Source organism: Mytilus galloprovincialis, chromosome 12 (genome assembly GCF_965363235.1).
Source record: "Mytilus galloprovincialis chromosome 12, xbMytGall1.hap1.1, whole genome shotgun sequence".
NCBI lineage: Eukaryota > Metazoa > Mollusca > Bivalvia > Mytilida > Mytilidae > Mytilus > Mytilus galloprovincialis.
The window spans coordinates 11,254,096-11,273,625 of NC_134849.1; the positions used below are offsets into that span (position 1 = coordinate 11,254,096).

The 19,530-nt window shown below is 31.1% G+C and overlaps 1 long non-coding RNA gene across 1 annotated transcript; it reads left to right on the forward strand.

Moving 5' to 3' along the window:
* Window positions 1-1,863: 1,863 nt before the first annotated feature.
* On the forward strand, window positions 1,864-7,430 carry LOC143053450 (uncharacterized). The gene is made up of 3 exons (XR_012971352.1): window positions 1,864-2,636; window positions 4,186-4,283; window positions 4,829-7,430. It is a non-coding gene; the product is annotated as an uncharacterized LOC143053450 (long non-coding RNA).
* The last annotated feature ends 12,100 nt before the right edge of the window (window positions 7,431-19,530 follow it).

The following is a 19,530-nucleotide window of genomic DNA, read 5'->3' on the forward strand; positions in this document are numbered from 1 at the left end:
TTTATATTTCATATTTACAACCTTCTAGTTGTGTGTTCTATATTTTATATTTACAACCTTGCAGTTGTGGGTTCTATATTTTATGTGTATACCCGTGTTATATTTCGTATTGACAACCTTGTAGTTGTGGGTTTTATGTTTTAAATGTGCAACCTGGTAGTTTTGTGTACTATAATTTATATGTACAACCTTCAAATTTTATTTGTACAACCTTGTAGTTGTGTGTTTTATATGTTTTATGCATAACCTTGTAGCTGTGTGTTTTATATTTTATATGAACAACCTTGCAGTTGTGTGTTTTACATTTCATGTGTGTAACCTTGTAGTTGTGTGTTTTTTATGTACAACATTGCAGCTATGTGTTTTATATGTACAACTTTCTAGTTGTGTGTTTTACATTGTATATATACAACCTTGTAGTTGTGTGTTTTATATTTCATATTTACAACCTTGTAGTTGTGTGTTTTATATTTTAAATGTACAACCTGGTAGTTTTGTGTATTATAGTTAATATGTAAAACCTTTTCAGTTGTGTTTTTTTTTATATTTTATGTGTATAACTTTGTAGTTGTGTGTTTTGTATGTGCAACCTTGACGTTATGTGTTTTATATGTACAACTTAGTAGTTAACTGTTTTATAAGTACAACCTTGTAGCTGGGTGTTTCATATGAACAAACCTTGTAGTTGTGTCTTTTAATGAACAACTTTGAAATTGTGTGTTTTATATGAACAACCTTGTAGCTGTATGTTTTATATGACTTTTACAGGCTTGCAGTTGTGTGTTGATATGTACAACCTTGAAGTTGTGTGTATTATTTGTTTTACATAAAGCTGCTATGTTTCGTTATTTCGTAATTATCCTAAGGGTGTTATATTCTGTTTAAGCATGTTCTTACTGTTATTTTTTGTCATGTGGTTTATTCTGCATATGTTCTTACTTTCGTGTTTTGAAATGATTATATTTGTATCTTTTATTCTGTTAGTGTTCTATCTAGAATGTTCTGAAGTGACTAACAGTTGTGTTTTGTTCTGTTTATGTTTTACTGTTGTCTTTTGAAGTGACTTATAATTGTTTGTTTTATTCTATTCATGTTATTACCGTCATTTCTAAAATTGACTTATCGTTGTGAGTTTTTCAGTTAATTTTTTAATGTCGTGCCTTGAAGTAACTTAAAGTTGTTCGTTTTATTCTGTTAATGTTCTATCTATCATGTTTCGAAGTGACTAGTCGTTTACAAAATATTATTTTTTCATGGTTTTCTACGGTTTAAAATGGAATTTAGAATTAAATTATAAGAAATGACTGTAATATTTTTTCTGTCTATTCGAAATAACATAAAAAATGTGGTGCACACTGTTAAGAGCCAATCCGCCAGAAAACCATGCAATATTCAGAAAATCGTCCAAATCGACAATCACAACTTGACAAATTTTTATATATCATCTCAATCCTTCACATAAAATAAAAAAAAATGGCTACTTAATTTTCGCCAGAATCATATCTATTTTTAGTAACAGCCTCATTTGCATAATTATGTAAATTCATTCGAAAACCAAGGAAAAATCCAACTTTTAATGCCTTTTAAGAACTACCCAGAAGCATATTAAATGGGGGAGTTGAGTTTTTAGAGTAATGTCAGCTGGAACCCATTCATTTTACTATGTTCTGGTCAATACAAATGAAAATTTAAACTATTTGGCACATTGCCAGGAGCACGGACGCAAAGGCTAGATTTTTCATACATGAATTTACATGACTTTTACTTGCTTCTAACTTGCAAGACCCATTCCATATATGTTTGCAACTTATATTAGTTTTAATTATGGTGTATTTTTTATAACAGATTAAAATATTAAGCTTGGCAAATGACTATTACATGTTAATTTTTGCCTTGGAAGAATGGTGATTTTAGTCCCAAATTGGCACATTTTGATTTTGATTTTAATTTAATTCTAAATACAATTGTAATAAAATAGCTAATAAAATCATTTAAAAAAGTAAAATAAATGTGTCTAAAAATTTAAATAAGACGTTTTTGTACTGCAAGTGCAAAAATCAATAAATTGGCTGAAACCAGGGAGTACATCTTTTATGCTCTTCCATTGACTTATCTCCCTTGGGCAACATGTCAGCTCCCAGTGATGGACTTGGCAGACAAAGTTTACAGCGATGTTTGCAACTTTAATAATCTAGGAGGACTATTTGGGCTATCCCAGCATTATGCATCTATATATTACAAACTATTTAAGATATCTGAATGCACTAAAGAACAAAAGAATAATTACTGCCAATGCAAGAATCTGCCAATCATGACAATAATTTACCAGACAATAATCATAACTTAGTGAATAAACATGATGCAAACTATGGTGTAGAATTTCCAACAGGAGTCCTTGTTTTATATAAGACGAGGAGTGGTTTATTTTCCTATGGTTGTTATATCATCTCGTCTTAGACATGTTAGAATATGCTTGAAGTACAGGGACTTTTATGGAATTCATTGACATTATAGTCAAGCAAGATGTCAACATCCCGTCCAACCGTCTTCGAGCAAAGCCAATTTGAAAGCTGACCAAGGATCTTCATCATTTCCTGACAGGGTGTATACAGGACGAGTCATTCCACTAGGATCAGGTACATTGTACAACTCTTAACAATCAATTTTCATAAGTAGTAGTACAACTTCTTAACAATCAATTTTTATTAGTTCTTTATACATGTATAAAGGCCATTTAAGGGGATCTCATTGGGGGGTGTGGGGTTCTGATCCCGGAACACCGCTTATTGTTTTGTTAGATTCCAGTATCCCGCTTATACTATGAACCTAAGGGAGCTTCCATTTGATTTTTATGGGGGGGGGGGGCTAGGATGAAAATTTTTGTCCTGCATTTTTTTTTTAGCTGTAATTTCTGTGCTGCCTTTTTATTTTTCACTCTGTTTGGTCCTGCCTTCTTTTTTTTTTAGTTTATCTTGATTTTTTTTACCTAAATTGTCGTCCTGACTTATTTTTTTGCAAGTGTCTCATCCTGCCTTTTTTTTTTTACTCAAAACTCCTGTCCTGCCTATTTTTTTCAAATTTCATCCTAGCCCCCTAATGAGACCCACTATATAGTCAATCTGAAATTAGGGGACCAACATTTGATACAATAGCCAGATGAAAAAAGAACGGAGGGAGTTGAAAGGGCATGTGAATATTCTTTTACACCTGACCTGTTCTAGGACATCTTATCTATTTCCCATAGCCAAGTGCAAACAAATAATATACTGTAAATTGAGAAATTATTGTAATGTTTTTATTATAGCTAGAATGTGAAAGGGTAATCATGTAAAACATTTTTTTTTTGTAATTGCAATTTAATTAAAACTCACATTTTGAGTATTTTTTATATGAATCAAACAGGATATTTCTGAATATCTCAAAATTTAAATCACATTTCAGTCTTGAATTATAAAATCGCATTAATAAACCCATGCAACAGTTATATATTAAATGTATATATGGCGTGAGTCTTGGGACCATTTAATTACCAAAAAGAAAGGGGGAGGATTAGAATGGTCAAAATATCCTTGTCAGCTAAGGACAGAATTTAAATTGTTAAGCTATTAACCAGGGTACAATATACATCATGTACATGTACATGTATATTAATTTTTTGCTTAAAAAAACAATTTATAGACCATAAGCATGATAAGCATGATAGTAATCAAAATTTATTTCAACATGTTCAACATTAAGCAGGACAATATGTTTTTATTCTCTTACCCTAAGTTTAATTTTAAGTTTTTAATGGAAGTTGTACATGTTCAGGTCTTTGTTTATTAAAAAAGCTTCTACCTGGTGGTAAAGCCTCATTCCAAAACATGTTTTACATACAACATTCTGTACATGAAACACTAGATAACTTTATCTAAAGAATAATCTTATTATACAATGTCAATGAATGTAGGCCATGGCGACTAAAATATCAAAAGCATTGCAAACTTTTATAAAGTTCAATTTTGGGACCTTACATGTACATTGATGTACATGTATGTATAAATGTATGAATTATATTTATAGAGCCCTTTTTAAAAGAAACAAAAAAAAACATGCACAGTGATGCTACACTACCCTACAATTCCTGTGATACAAAATTGAAGAATTATTTTATAGTTTAACACTTTTCATTTGCATGATTTGTAGGACTATTATCATGATAATAGATGCAGGCAATGCTGATGATTTTTGTGAATGTGACAATAGCCAGGTCAAAGTAAATACATGTAAAGAACAAGATACTGGTAAGATATTATTAACCTATATATTAATTTAACTGTTTGGAAAATATGGTTATAATGACATACAAAGTATATACGTCATCACCTTTATAATAATTATACATCAGTTTTATTGAACATGTCTTTGTTAACTTGGTTTTCCCATTGAAAAATCACTTTTATACTAATTCAATTTGTAGTAGGAATACATGTAGTACATTCGTACATATATAGGGTGGTCCTATGTTTTGCATTCAACAACTATTACATTTTCAAGATGGCCACTAAGGATGGCAAAAAAAAAAGTCATCATCTTTATTTCCTGTCAGTGGTAAACATGTAAATGAAAAATATGAAAAAAAGTGGTATGATTGCCAATTAGAATAAATGACATACAACTTATATGTAAGCTATAAGTCTTCATATGCCATATGGCCTTCAACAATGCACAAGACCAATACTGCATATCTATTCAGCCATAAAAGGCCAAAAAATTGGAAAATGAAAAAATATGAAAGCTACATGTAACAGCCTGATCTATATGTACATGTATGTTTTGTGATTTTCAGATCTAGACTCACAACTAACTGAACTTTACAGCAGTCAACATCAGATTGGAAGACTGATAATGCTTCTGACAGAAACAATTTCAACCAACCAAACAAGTAACAGAAACTTTGCATCTTTAAAACACTACTTACATCTTCCATGGGATGATGTTCCAAAAAATAACAGTTCATCATTAATGAAGATTTTTATGTTATGGATTTTCTTTTAAAGAAAGTTAATGTACACTTGTTTTTATAGTAAAACCTTGCTGTTCAAGTATCAAAAAAACATTTAACTTTATTGAAATTTGAAGATTCATATGACTTGTTTTAATTTTGTTATTTCTCAGGATGTCATGTAGAGGTACAGTCATGACAGTAATCTAAACAGCTATTCAATTTCATTCAAAATTCTTTGAAAATTTGGCACTAGTAAATATAAACTGAAGTAATTTGTTTTTCGTCTAGTTATGGGATTTTTATGGCCAGTAACAAAGTAGTCGGTGCCTTAAGTTTTACCCTTGTACTAAAATACCGATTTTCCGTAATTCCATAATTCAGTCATTCCGAAACAAACCATTATACAGTGTTTTTTTCTAAACGCCATAGATATTGGCCTGATTTTTGGTATGTAAGTTGACTATGATGAGTTACAGATCAAGTATAAGTTTTGTTCCACTCCCCTAATTTCTGTTGAAATTACCCGCTATGGACTTTGATAAATTGTTGAAAAGCACAGTTATATGCACTTTTTTCCTAAAAGCTTTCAGATATTGGGCTGATTTTTGGTATGTGAGTTACAGATCAAGTTAAAGTTTCGTCATGCTACCCTAATATTTGCTGTAATTTCGGGCTTTGGACTTTGAAAAATTTTGGAAAATCAAAGTTATATGGACCTTTCTTCTATTAAAATGCTTTCAGATATTGGGCTGATTTTTGGTATGTGAGCTAACCATGATGAGTTACATATCAAGTTTAAGTTTGGTTCCGCTGTGTAATTTTTTTCCAGAATTAAGGGTTTTAAACTTTGAAAATTGTTCAAAATTCACATTTATATGGACATTTTTGTATATGCCTCCAGATTTAGAGCTGATTTTTTTATATGTGAGACAACCATCATGTTTGTATCCACATGTGTTATTGAAATTGCAGATTTTCAAATTTTTGAGACGTAGCCTTTCGTGTTGCTTTCACACATCTAGTTTAAGATACATTTATGATTATCATTTTTGTATTGACTACATTACAGTAGATGCATTTATGATTTTCATGTTTTTATTGACCACATTGCAGCAACGTAGATATATAGGTACCTGGCAAATATTACCTTGTTAGCATACTAGGCTCAAAGGGCCATAAAAAAGGCCATCTCTTAGTGTCTGTTAAAATCATCTCTATATTGCAACTGTTTACAGTTTTCTCTTTTAAACCATTATTTTAAAAACTTTAGAAGAAGTATCATACATATATGTATATATATATATATATATATATATATATATATATATATATATATATACAACTCGTCTTAACATCAACCCAACAATGTTAGATCTGTAAATTTGCTTTTGCAAATTTTTGGTTCTTCCCTCGCCGGGATTCGAACCAATGCTACTGTGATATCGTGACACCAAATCGCCTGCACTGCAGCATATATATATATTGTAAAACTATCAAAATGTCAAGATCTTTTACTACCCAAAATTTTTCTGTAAAATTGGGACGTAACATCTATGAGCTATTGTCCCTGAAGTGTGTAAAGGAGTAGGTCCGGTAAGACCCCTTTTTGGCCCCAAAATATAACAGTTTTACAAAATTGTTAAAATGTAAACTTTAAGTTATTTATTGGACAGTTGAATGCTTCTGCTACATAAAAATGGACTGTTTTTGACAATACAATTGACATATATCGGGTTGTAGCACCATTAAGTCATGCTAAATTTCTGAAATCTTCAATATTCTATCATTTTAGTTAAATTTTAGACGGTTTCCGTGTTAAACGAAAGTGGCCACATTCGTGTTCATTCTTAATATTGAAATGTAAGTTGTATTTTATGATAATACATAACATATATAAAGGTTGTGGATGAACACAGATGCGACCACTTTCATTTTTGACAAAAACCATCTAAAAAGTGACGTTTTTTGGCATATTTGAGAGATTTTGCATATTTGAGCATGAATCTGATTGTCTTAAATGACTAAATCAGTTAAAATCTTTCACATTTACTAATTGAATCAAGTGAAATAGACACTTAAGTGTTTAAAAAGTGGTCAAAATCTTTTGTCAGATGAAACTGAAATTTGAGGCCAAAATGAGTCCTTACCGGACCTTCTCCTTTACAAATTTTCAGAGTTTTGTGCTAATATCTGACAGCTATATCAATATGATATAAGAAAATATTGCAAAAGTGGTCAGAAAAACTTATTTTTACAGTCTGAACTTATTCTGAATTGTTTTAAATTTATTGCTAATGAATTATGTGTTTTTTATCATTTTGAGGTGCACAATTTGTCAATTCAAGCTATTTCGGCTCCTGGGAGCCTCTAGATTTGTAATGAATAATTTGTATTTGTATATGATTTTTTTCTTAATGTATTAAATGAAACATTAATTAATCTTTTCCTTTTGTTGTTATACTTATTTATAAATCCAGATCTTATAATATGATTATTTGAGTTTCAAATTATATATGAAAATTGTCAGATTTTAAAAATTAGACGGCAAAATTGAGAAAATTTGAATATGCAGGCTACCCCATTTTGTTGTGGCATATACTAGACACCAACATTATTTGCCGAGCTTAATATTTTTTTTGATTGAGTATATATAGTTATACTTTGCAAGTAGATATGTTGTTTTACAATAATAAACGGGTCTTGGAGTATTTTGGCTCTTAAAGATGACCAAAATCAGCCATTTTGGACTTGAAGCTAAATAGAACATATTGAAATGGTTAGATTATACATACACTTTATAGACAGCATTGTTATTTCTATGCATTCTTACACTTAAAGTAATGTATTACTAGGAACAACTATCAAAAAAATTATATATATTGCCATGTTTTTTTATTTAAACCATCAAAATATGCCAAAAAAGGCTTATTTTTGACGTTTTCGAGCAATTTCAGCTGTTTAAAGATGGCGCCTAAAAAAAATCAAGATCGGTTCAAAATTTCCAAAAAAAATTTTGTGTGGTTAATTACATCAATAAGGTGCACCAATGTGCCAAGTATGAACTCATTTGGCAAAATTGGCATTCGGACGGTTTTGCATGGTTTTCTGGCAGATTGGCTCTTAAATAACCCGCTACGCGCGTTATTCAGTGTGCACCAAATTTTGTATGTTATTTCTTCATAGACAGAAACAAATATAACAGTTATTCCTTAAGTGTTAAAATGTTGTTTTTACTTTTTTAACACATCAAATATTTGTTTACCAAAATGTATCAAGAAAGTTGCATGTAATGAAAAAGTGTTTATAATACTTTGTAATATTACACTGATTACAGTATGATTTTGGGCATATTTTTCATTGTTTGTTTGTTTGTTCATTAAAACTTTGTTTGGAGTAATAAAGTGTAAGAGTTTCCATCAAAACATTTTAAATTTATTTTGTTCTAAATAATTATAAGCGGCGTAAAGCAACCAACAATCAATCAATCAATCTAAATAATTATGAACAACTTTTAATTTATTTTGAGCTTTATGTTCTATGTTATCTTTGTCAGAAATATACAAAACATTAGCTGTTAGTACATTTGTTGTTCTTGAACAGTTTTCAGCTTATATTTTAATCCAGATCATTTTTTAGTTTTAAAAATTCAGTCATCCATTTTGTCTTTTTGTTAGGCTTTTGTCTAATAAATCTTTATGTTATATTTCTAGAATCATCACTGATATCATTTATGTATTTTATCTTGCTATCAATCCAGTTTTTAGAACAATATTTTGTTTTCCTGAAGTTTTATCCACTGATTTTCCCAAATATCTTGTTGGCGGACTAGTCTGTAGTTTTTTGGCTATTTATTATTTTCATAATTATTTTTATTCTTAATCCAAACGTTCATTATATCAAGATACAAATCTGGTATTTTGTGTGTTATCTGATATTGACTTTACACTTTCCTGATCCATTTGCAATATAAAACGATTCTTTCTGAATTTGTTTAAATAAAACTTTGGTATTTCAGTCCAGTTTAAACATTGCTCTGCGTTTATCTTTTAATCCAACCTATTTTTATTGTGTCTGTGTATTTCTCAAAATTAATCATGTTGAATCCCCCATTTAATTTGTCATAACTTAGAACAGAACTTTTCCATTTTATTATCCATAAAAATCATATATCATTTTTTTAAACTGATTTAAATACTCTTTATCTATGGTCGATATTTATCAAAGGTACCAGGATTATAACCGAGACAGGTGCTATAAATATAATATTAGGAATAATTAATTAATTAGTAACTATGATCCTCCCTATCGTGGTTAAGTTTCTCTTTTTCCAATAAAGAATATTGTTTGCTTGTTTTAACTTTTCTCATCAGCATTTAATCTTTAATCTAACAGTTTTGTATTTTATTCTTTGTGCATTCTTACATTTTGACAATCAATGTCTGCTTTATTCTGTAGGCATTTTTTCACAGCTTCTAAATTTCCATCCCGCGCCGCTGCATGAAGTGTCTGTAAGTAAAAAATAGATCTTACATTTAATAGATTGTTATGAATCAAGGTGCTTTTAAGCACAGAAGGGTTAAGATTGCTTTAATTTATCAGTGGAAAGTAAAACTAAACATTATATTGTTTAAAACACTGGTTTTAGTTGATTCAACTACAATTATGAACCAAGGAAGATAACTCCAATTATAATGTTACCTTAACACTCATATCATATGAACAAATATTAGATTCCAGTACCTTGTACAAGTTATGTTATATGTCACATGTTATATTAGACGTGTCACGGTACTTTTCTATCTCAAATGCATGTAATAAGTGTTGATGTTATAATTGTAATTCTCAACGGTGTTTGTCTAATGTTTAGTTCGTTTCTGTGTGTGTTACATGTTAATGTTGTGTCGTTGTTCTCCTCTTATACTTAATGCGTTTCCCTCAGTTTTAGTTTTTAACCCGGATTGGTTTTTGTCTATCGATTAATGAGTTTTGAACAGCGGTATACTACTGTTGCCTTTACTTGACAAGCATAATATCATTTTGTAACTTGAATATCTAAGCAAAACTTTCATTGATAGATTTCTGGAATGTTGATGGATAGGATTTTTAGATAAAAAGATCAATTTATTATATTTTGTGTACCTGGAAGTAGTGATAAAACTTTGAAGACTCAAACATCAAGTCAGTTCCATAGGGTTCTGATAACGATTCGTGTGTTATGGTAAGGATAATTAATCACCCCTTCATTTATTAGATTTTAGTTTGGTTCAACGAAATTTATACGATACATTTGGTTTAAAATTTGATTCAGAAGATACACCGACATAGCTATATAATTTGATCAGTTATCTAATTACTACCACAATTAATATTAATAAGTATTTTAATTTTCATTGTTATTAATAAATATAATATCAGTATTACAAATCCAATATTGAATCAATCCTAATTCTATCTTATTTTGGGGAAATGTTTTTACAAATTCAAATGTTACGTCAGTTTGTGCGTTGAGGCCTTGGCTAACTTGACTGTGTATTTTCAGATGCTGGATTAGGTTGTTTTATGTTATGTATCCGTTTTTATTCTGTAGTTAGTCACCATTTCAGCTTAATTGTGTATATCTATTACATAGTGTTTTTTTTTTAAATTTACTATTTGAAAAAGTATGAATTATTCTAAATAACAAGGAGTTCTTATCCCAGGCAGAAAAACTTAACCGTATTGGGCACAGCTTTTTGGAACGTTTGGTCCTGGGTGCTCTTCAGCTTTGTACTTTTGGCTTTTAAACTGTTTTCATCCGAGCGTTACTGGTTAGTCTTGTGTGGACGAAGCTCACGTCTGTCGTATTAAATTGTAAACCTGGTACCTTTTGTTAGCTATTATTCGTGTGTTTCTCTGTCCACTTTGTTATCCCATTAGTTTGTATTGTAGTCTTGGCATGTAATGTTGTCATTTTAATGTTATATTAAACATTGCCATAAAAGCGGAAGGTTTGGTATGTCACAAAACCAAATGTTGTGTCGTTGTTCTCCTCTTATTTTTGATGCGTTTCCCTAAGTTTTAGTTTGTAACCGGGGTTTGTTTTTTCTCTATCGATTTATGAGTTTCGACTGTTGCCTTTATTGATTGCATTTAGATTTAAATCTTTACCCAAAAATGAATGAAAAACCTGTTAGATAACGTAATATTTATGTATTCTCCTGTAAGGGAAATAACTGTAAAAATCACGAGTAGCATCACCTCAAATAACATTCAGGCAGAGATTATAATGATGTCTGCATATTGATATTGTTAAGTATTAGGAGAATAACAATCAAAACAAAGGAGTAATCAAAGACTCACAAACCCAAAGGACATTTACATCATCAGTTATCAATAATAAATAAGAAACAACACGAAAACCGGGAGTGAAATCAGGTGCTCCGGAAGGGTAAGAATTTCCTGCACCGTGTTATATCTTTGTTCAGTCCGGAAATGATGGAATGTTATTATGACATTTGGAAGAATACCAGATATGATTTCTGACACACTTTTGTCATAATGGCTAATCAGCTCATGATTGCGACCGTAAAATTTTTCCAGTGATGGCCTTAATTTGAGTGATTCAAAGCCCTGTCCTAGCAACTTTTGAGAAAGCAGTATTCCTCGTTCAACAAAATCAACGTACTTTGAGCTAGCTTTAGAGTAACATATCAATTAAGACACATATACTCCATATGCTGTTGCCGCTCTGATGTTGCTACATAGAAATGGAAAGTTGACTATAGGAAACTGAAAAATCAACATTGTATTTTTGTTTGTAATCAGTTACTAAATCTGATTCTATTGCTTTTTAAGTAAATTAACGGCCCCTAATTATGTATGATAATCAGCCCCAAGTTACTGACACCAAGACCTCATATGATTTCTGTCAAGATGCTAACGATCTATACACAACAAAACAAAAACAGGTACGAAACTTCATGTAGTTTATACCTATCTGTTCTGTTAGTTGTTATTAGCAATATCTCATTTTGTGAAATGTTTTTAGTAGACAATCGTTTGTCCAAGTCTTGTATAATATTTGTTTGATATGTGTTCTTGGAATATCAATTTTAGTAGTTAAAGAGAATTCTATGAGTTTGTATCTCAAATTATCATATAATTGTTGTATTTTCTGTAAGAAAATGGAAAACAAAAGGCCACATGACAATTTGACTAAAAAAGTAAATCTTACCCTATTCCACTTTTCCATTATATCCTAAAAACAGAAATTAATAATTGTTCACATATTCTGTTGTAGTTACCATTGCGTTTTAGTTGTTACCGCTAATTGAGAATACATGATCCTTATAGGAATGTCCGATAAAAGCGGAAGTGACGTAAATCCAGAAAATTGATTGACCGCAATGTCGATATAGTTTCCAAAAAAGTTATTTCCTCGTCGTATTACGATACATTGTCAATATAAAATAAAAAAAGGTATCAAACAAAGTTGAATTATGCCTCCGACACACAAAACTTCCATATCCATATAGTTTAAGCGATTAACCCAAGTAACTGGCCAGACCACACCTTTGGGGATATTTACACCTATATAATTGACACGCCGTCTATATTCACTAGAGTTTCTATGAAAGCCTACAAATCTTAAGTTATTTTAGTATTTATTCCTTTAAAAAAGTTTCTGTTAAAATATGCGTCGTTTGTTTGTTTATCTTATAAAATCGATTTGACATGCATGGCATCCCCCTGTTACCTAATATTGAAATATGCATTTGTTTACCTTGTGTGAAAATCACGTGACTTCTACATTGTTCTAGTCATATATGATAATGTAATGTGTTTACCTGTGCAGGTGTCACAATAATGAATTAATGTTTTAATATGTATAGTAGATAGTTTTGGTCAAACAAACATATCTTGACAATGTGTGGACTGATGATACAATTTAAAATTAATTTAAATAGATTGCTAATCGTGACGTTTCAGTTAATAACTATGACCAAAAAAAATATATATTATGTTTATATTATATTTTTTTAATGTTTCTTTAAATAGTAGGATTGTTATTCTATTTTTGCAGTTATGTTATAAAAGAGGGACGAAAGATACAAGAGGGACAGTCAAACACATAAATCGAAAAAAAACTCGTGATGGCGTCCATAAGAATTACGAAGAGATGATTTCAACTTCACCATTTGGAGCTCTTGCTTTAATAGCTTCCTTGTGAGCAACAACCCTCTATCAAGAAAATCATGATTGGAAATGATAGGAAATGCAAGCACGGGAATATCGTATCAATTGATATTATAAGTGAACATGTCCAAGTTGTTTTGTCTCATCCCATCTCAGATGACTGCCCATTAGCCGTATTTGGCACAATTTTTTGGAATTTTGGGTCCTCAATGCTCTTCAACTTTGTATTTATTTGGCTTTTTGAACTATTTTGATCTGAGCGTCACTGATGAGTCTTATGTAGACGAAACGCGCGTCTGGCGTATAAAATTATAATCTTGGTACTTTTGATAACTATTTACACCACTGGGTCGATGCCACTGCTGGTGGACGTTTCGTCCCCGAGGGTATCACCAGCCCAGTAGTCAGCACTTCGGTGTTGACATGAATATCAATTATATGGTCATTTTTATGAATTTTCTGTTTACGAAACTTTGAATTTTTCGAAAAACTAAGGATTTTCTTACCCCCAGGAGTAGATTACCGTAGCCGTATTTGGCACAACTTTTTGGAATTTTGGGTCCTCAATGCTCTTCAACTTTGTATTTATTTGGCTTTTTGAACTATTTTGATCTGAGCGTCACTGATGAGTCTTATGTAGACGAAACGCGCGTCTGGCGTATAAAATTATAATCCTGGTACTTTTGATAACTAATTAAGCTCTGACATGATCAATTGGTTATTTTATGATGATTTACCCAGTAAAACCTTGACAGTAAAACCTGTATTTTCCCAGTATTTCCCACTGGGCTGGACAATACTCATAAAACACAGGTTTTTACAAACCCTGTTTTAGGACATTTTATAGTTCGCTATTCTGTATCAGTTTTCTTATTGGTGAAAGCTGTACATATGATCATTTATAGTGCAGTATTCAGTCATTTGGACTCTAGTAAATAGTTGTTTCATTGGCAATCGTACCATGTTAAATTTTTATAATAAACTTCTTATGAAAACAAACTCTATTCATGTATGTGTACTACACATAACCTGTATATGTAAGTATACTTAGTGCCTATAAAAACACAACTCATCATTTTCAAGCTCCCTTCTTACATGTCTTGGCCCCTTACAATCATTGCTTACACCAAATATAGCTGATATTTTAATTGATTATATACAGTATACAACAAACAGACTAAAATATGAAACTTAATATTGACCAATGAACCATCATAATGAATATCAGGTCACGGTAAGATGAACCATGCCCAGACAGACATGTACTACACCATACAATCAGTTGCAGACAAGACAAAAAATACCTGATTCATGATATAAGTAATTTTTTAATCTTGGTCGAGCTATTTTGATAATTTATTTTCCTCAAACTACAAGCATAACACATGGGTATATTTATATGTCATAAGAATTGAATCTTATGAAATCCAGAATATAAAATTTTATTCTCATAAATTTACATGGACTGAAAATTAAAGGGGTATATAAATGTAACTACATGCCTATTCCATACATGTACATATAGCAGATTAATTTTTCCCTTGATCTGTTGATTGATAGTGGGGTTTTTTTATTTGTCAGTTTGTGTCGACTCCTTTTTAAATTTGCAGATTTCAGCATTTTTGTCATACCATTTTGACTACAAATACTACATAACCAATACATACCAATTACATGTACTGTAGATATAGGGTCTCATCTACATGTATTTCTAATCAACTCATTCATTTCATTGTATAACTTCAAATCCTCTTACATCTTGGGAGCAACAAATGTGTAATTCTGAAAATTTAAATTCCATGAATTATTATAAATATAAGCCCTAAACCTGATTAATGTTTTCCAAATTAAAAAAATGGCAATACAACTGAAAACTCATTTATATATACAATGTACATCAAATTCACACAGGCAACTATTGTAAAAAATATTCGCCAAGAGCAGTGAATCAGATAATTTTGTCAGACTGAAATGTTTTGATTTTTTGGTTGATATACATTTGTAATGGAGAACATTTCTCTTTCGGTCAGACAGACCCTAAAATAGTTTGGCACAGACTGCAACAGTGGTAACAGAGAAAACAATCGATTTTTTTTTATAACCAATAAGTGAACATCACTAGCAAAATGACTAGTACTAGTTTTCTAGATTGAACTGTTGTCAGGATCATTAACAGCTGACTAAGCAGTATTGTTCTCTTCATTGTTGAAGGTCAGAATAAAAGTGGCCTAAAAGTGCTTACATCTCCTTCATTTTGTATGTGGCTGACCATGATGGGTTTTTTTTCTGGCAATCCTACCACATCTCCTTATTTTTAAAATTAAATTACTAAAAATGTTCAATCTGCAACAATTAAATTCTATTCATATACAAAACAATGTACACCTCTACTTTTGCAAAGACTAATATGTACTATTTCAGTGACTGTACCAAAAATATGTATTACTGGAAATCCACTTTTAATATTCAGTACTTTTGTAACTTCAAAATTATTGTAATTTTAGGTACCTGTATTTTTTGTACTTAAATAATTTGATATAGAAATAATAAAATTTGGTATAGAAATAATACCTATACAGTGATCACAATATTCCATGTTTGAAAATCAAAACTTTAAGAAATTTGAAATAGACAAGTACTGTAAAATACATGTACAGAATGTCCAGTACTATAATTTTTTAGAACAGAAATAGTACCTGCAAAAGTAGCAGTCAACATGTACATGTACATTGTATATACATGTAATTAATTAAAGTTAATCTGATCAGCACTATGAAGCAATGTCATTTATGTTCAAAACACTCTGCCATTATCAGAAATCAAATTAATCTAAAGTCCAATGATATTCTATATGTGCTAAATACTAAAAACTTTTTAATACCACAATCTGACAGAATTCATAGATATACATGTACACAATCATCAGTAGGTATAAAAAAAGAAGATGTGGTATAATTGCCAATGAGACAACTGTCCACAAGAGACCAAAATGGCACAGACATTAACAACTATAGGTCACCGTACAGCCTTCACAAATGAGCAAAGCCCATACCCAATAGTCAGAATACAAGGTAACTAGAGGCCTTTAGAGCCTGTGTCGCTCACCTTGGTCTATGTGCATATTAAACAAAGGACACAGATGGATTGATGACAAAATTGTGTTTTGGTAATGGTAATATGCGTTTGTAGATCTTACTTTGCTGAACACTCTTGCTACTTACAATTTTCTCTATTCATAATAAAATTGGCCCTATGGTTACAGAGGAAAATATTTTTTTAAAATTTACACATGTTTACCAAATTTATAATTTAAAGAAAACTGTTAAAAATTGACTATAAAGGGCAATAACTTAAGGATTCAATTGACCATTTTTGTCATGTTGACTTATTTGTATATCTTACTTTGCTGAACATTATTGCTGTTTACAGTTTATCACTATCTATAATAATATTCAAGATAACCATAAAACGGCAAATTTCCTCAAAATTACCAATTTAGGGGCAACAACTAAACAACCAGTTGTCCGATTCATCTGAAAATTTCAGGGCAGATAGATCTTGACCCTATAAACAAGTTTATCTCATGTCAGATTTGCTCTTAAGGCTTTGGATTCAGAGATATAAGCCAAAATCTACATTTTACCCCTATGTTCTATTTTTAGCCATTGCAGCTATCTTGGTTGGTTGGCTGGGTCATAGGACATATTTTTAAAACTAGATACCCCAATAATAATTGTTGCCAAGGTTGATAAATTTGGCCCAGTAGTTTCAGAGGAGAAGATTTTTGTAAAAGTTTAAGACGACGGGCCAGGTGAGCTAAAACATATATACTTTTTTTTAGATGCTGCATTATAATTATGATAATATGCTGAATCATAATCATTACAAGTTAAATGAATGCAAGTCATTGAGTACATATATGTAGTTACGTTTGTACTAGTACATAATATTTGAAGTTAAAATAAAGGATAATCTAATAATTATCCTTTATTTTAAACCCTCTCCCTTTTTGTCATTATTAAATTAGTTTTCAAGTTGTTATCTTTTGCAATTGATTTTTATACAATTTTCCCTTACACTTCAAAAATAAACTCCTTTGATCTTATATTTTTACCACTTTGGTATCGAACCTTGAGGCTCAATTTCATAGAGATCAATAGAAAGGTACACTGTATGGGATTTGCTCATTGTTGAAGGATGTACTGTGACCTGTAGTTTTATAATATGTTAGCCTCTATATCATTTAATCTTGGGTGAAGGGAAATAATACCATATCTTCTTATATCTATGTATTCGTTCAGATGTATGAACATACACAAATGATGCACAATGTACATGTATATTATTCAAGGGTTTAATGTTTGGATGTCAGAAATTCTTGTTTTTTACCCATAATTATAAAAAAGTTTAGTCCATTACCCTAAAAAGTAATCCAAACCTTCCTTTTGAGGTATGGAACCTACAATGCTACATTTACAAAGTGGTACGATTTTATAGAGATCCTACACATACACAATTTATTGCCATGAAATATGAAAAATGCTTGTTTTGGACCATAATTCCAGATCAGTTTCTGCTAAAATAAAAGTCTGAACTGAAACAAATTTTACACTTGATATGCAACTTGTCATTGAAAAACTATACAATAATCATGATAAATCATAATAATCAGATCAATATCTTCAAGCATATATACATGTAACCCCAAAACTAGAGGCTCTTAAGAGCCTGTGTCGCTCACCTTGGTATATATGCATATCAAACAAAGAAGACAGATCGTCGGATGGATTCATGACAAAATTGTGTTTTGGTGATTGTGATGTGTTTCGAGATCTTGCTTTACTGCACATTCTTGCTACTTACAATTTTGTCTATCTGTAATGAACTTGGCCCTTTAGTTCCAGAGGAAGATATTTTGTTAAACCTACATTGTAACGAAAATTGTTAAAAATTGACTATAAAGGGCAATGACTCCTTAAGAGGTCAACTGACCATTTTGGTCATGTTCACTTATTTGTAGATCTTACTTTGCTGAACATTATTGCAGTTTACAGTGTATCTCTATCTATAATAGTATTCAAGATAATAACCAACCTAGAGGCTCTAAAGAGCCTGTGTCGCTCACCTTGGTCTATGTGAATATTAAACAAAGGAAGCAGATGGAGTCATGACAAAATTGTGTTTTGGTGATGGTGATGTGTTTGTACATCTTACTTTACTAAACAGTCTTGCTGCTTACAATTATCTCTATCTATAATGAACTTGGCCCAGTAGTTTCAGTGGAAAATGTTAATAAATATTAACAAATTTTATGAAAATTGTTAAAAATTGACTATAAAGGACAATAACTCCTTAGGGGGTCAATTGAACATTTTGGTCATGTTGACTTATTTGTAAATCTTACTTTGCTGAACATTATTGCTGTTTGCAGTTTATCTCAATCTATAATAATATTCAAGAAAATAACCAAAAACAGCAAAATTTCCTTAAAATTACCGATTCAGGGGCAGCAACCCAACAACGGGTTGTCTGATTCATCTGAAAATTTCAGGGCATATAGATCTTGACCTGATAAACAAATGAACTTCAGTCAGATTTGCTCTTAATGCTTAGGTTTTTGAGTTATAAGTCAAAAACTGCATTTTACACCTATGTTCTATTTTTAGCTGTGGCAGCCATTTTGATTTGATGGCTAGGTCACCGGACACATTTTTTAAACAAGATACCCCAAAGATGATTGTGGCCAAGTTTGGATTAATTTGGCCCAGTAGTTTCAGAGGAGAAGATTTTTGTAAAAGATAACTAAGATTTAAGAAAAATGGTTAAAAATTGACTATAAAGGGCAATAACTCCTTAAAGGGTCAACTGACCATTTCAGTCACTTGACTTATTTGTAAATCTTACTTTGCTTAACATTATTGCTGTTTGCAGTTTATCTCTATCTATAATAATATTCAAGATAATAACCAAAAACAGCAAAATTTCCTTAAAATTACCAATTCAGGGGCAGCAACCCAACAACGGGTTGTCCGATTCATCTGACAATTTCAGGGTAGATTGATCTTGACCTGATTAACAATTTTACTACTGTAAGATTTGCTCTAAATGCTTTGCTTTTTGAGTTTTAAGCCAAAAACTGCATTTTACCCCTATGTTCTATTTTTAGCCATGGCAGCCATCTTGGTTGGTTGGCCGGGTCACACCACACATTTTTTAAACTAAATAGCCCAATGATGATTGTGGGCAAGTTTAGTTTAATTTGGCCCAGTAGTTTCAGAGGAGAAGATTTTGTAAAAGTTAACGACGCCGGACGGACACCGGACGCAAAGTGATGAGAAAAGCTCACTTGGCCTTTTGGGCCAGGTGAA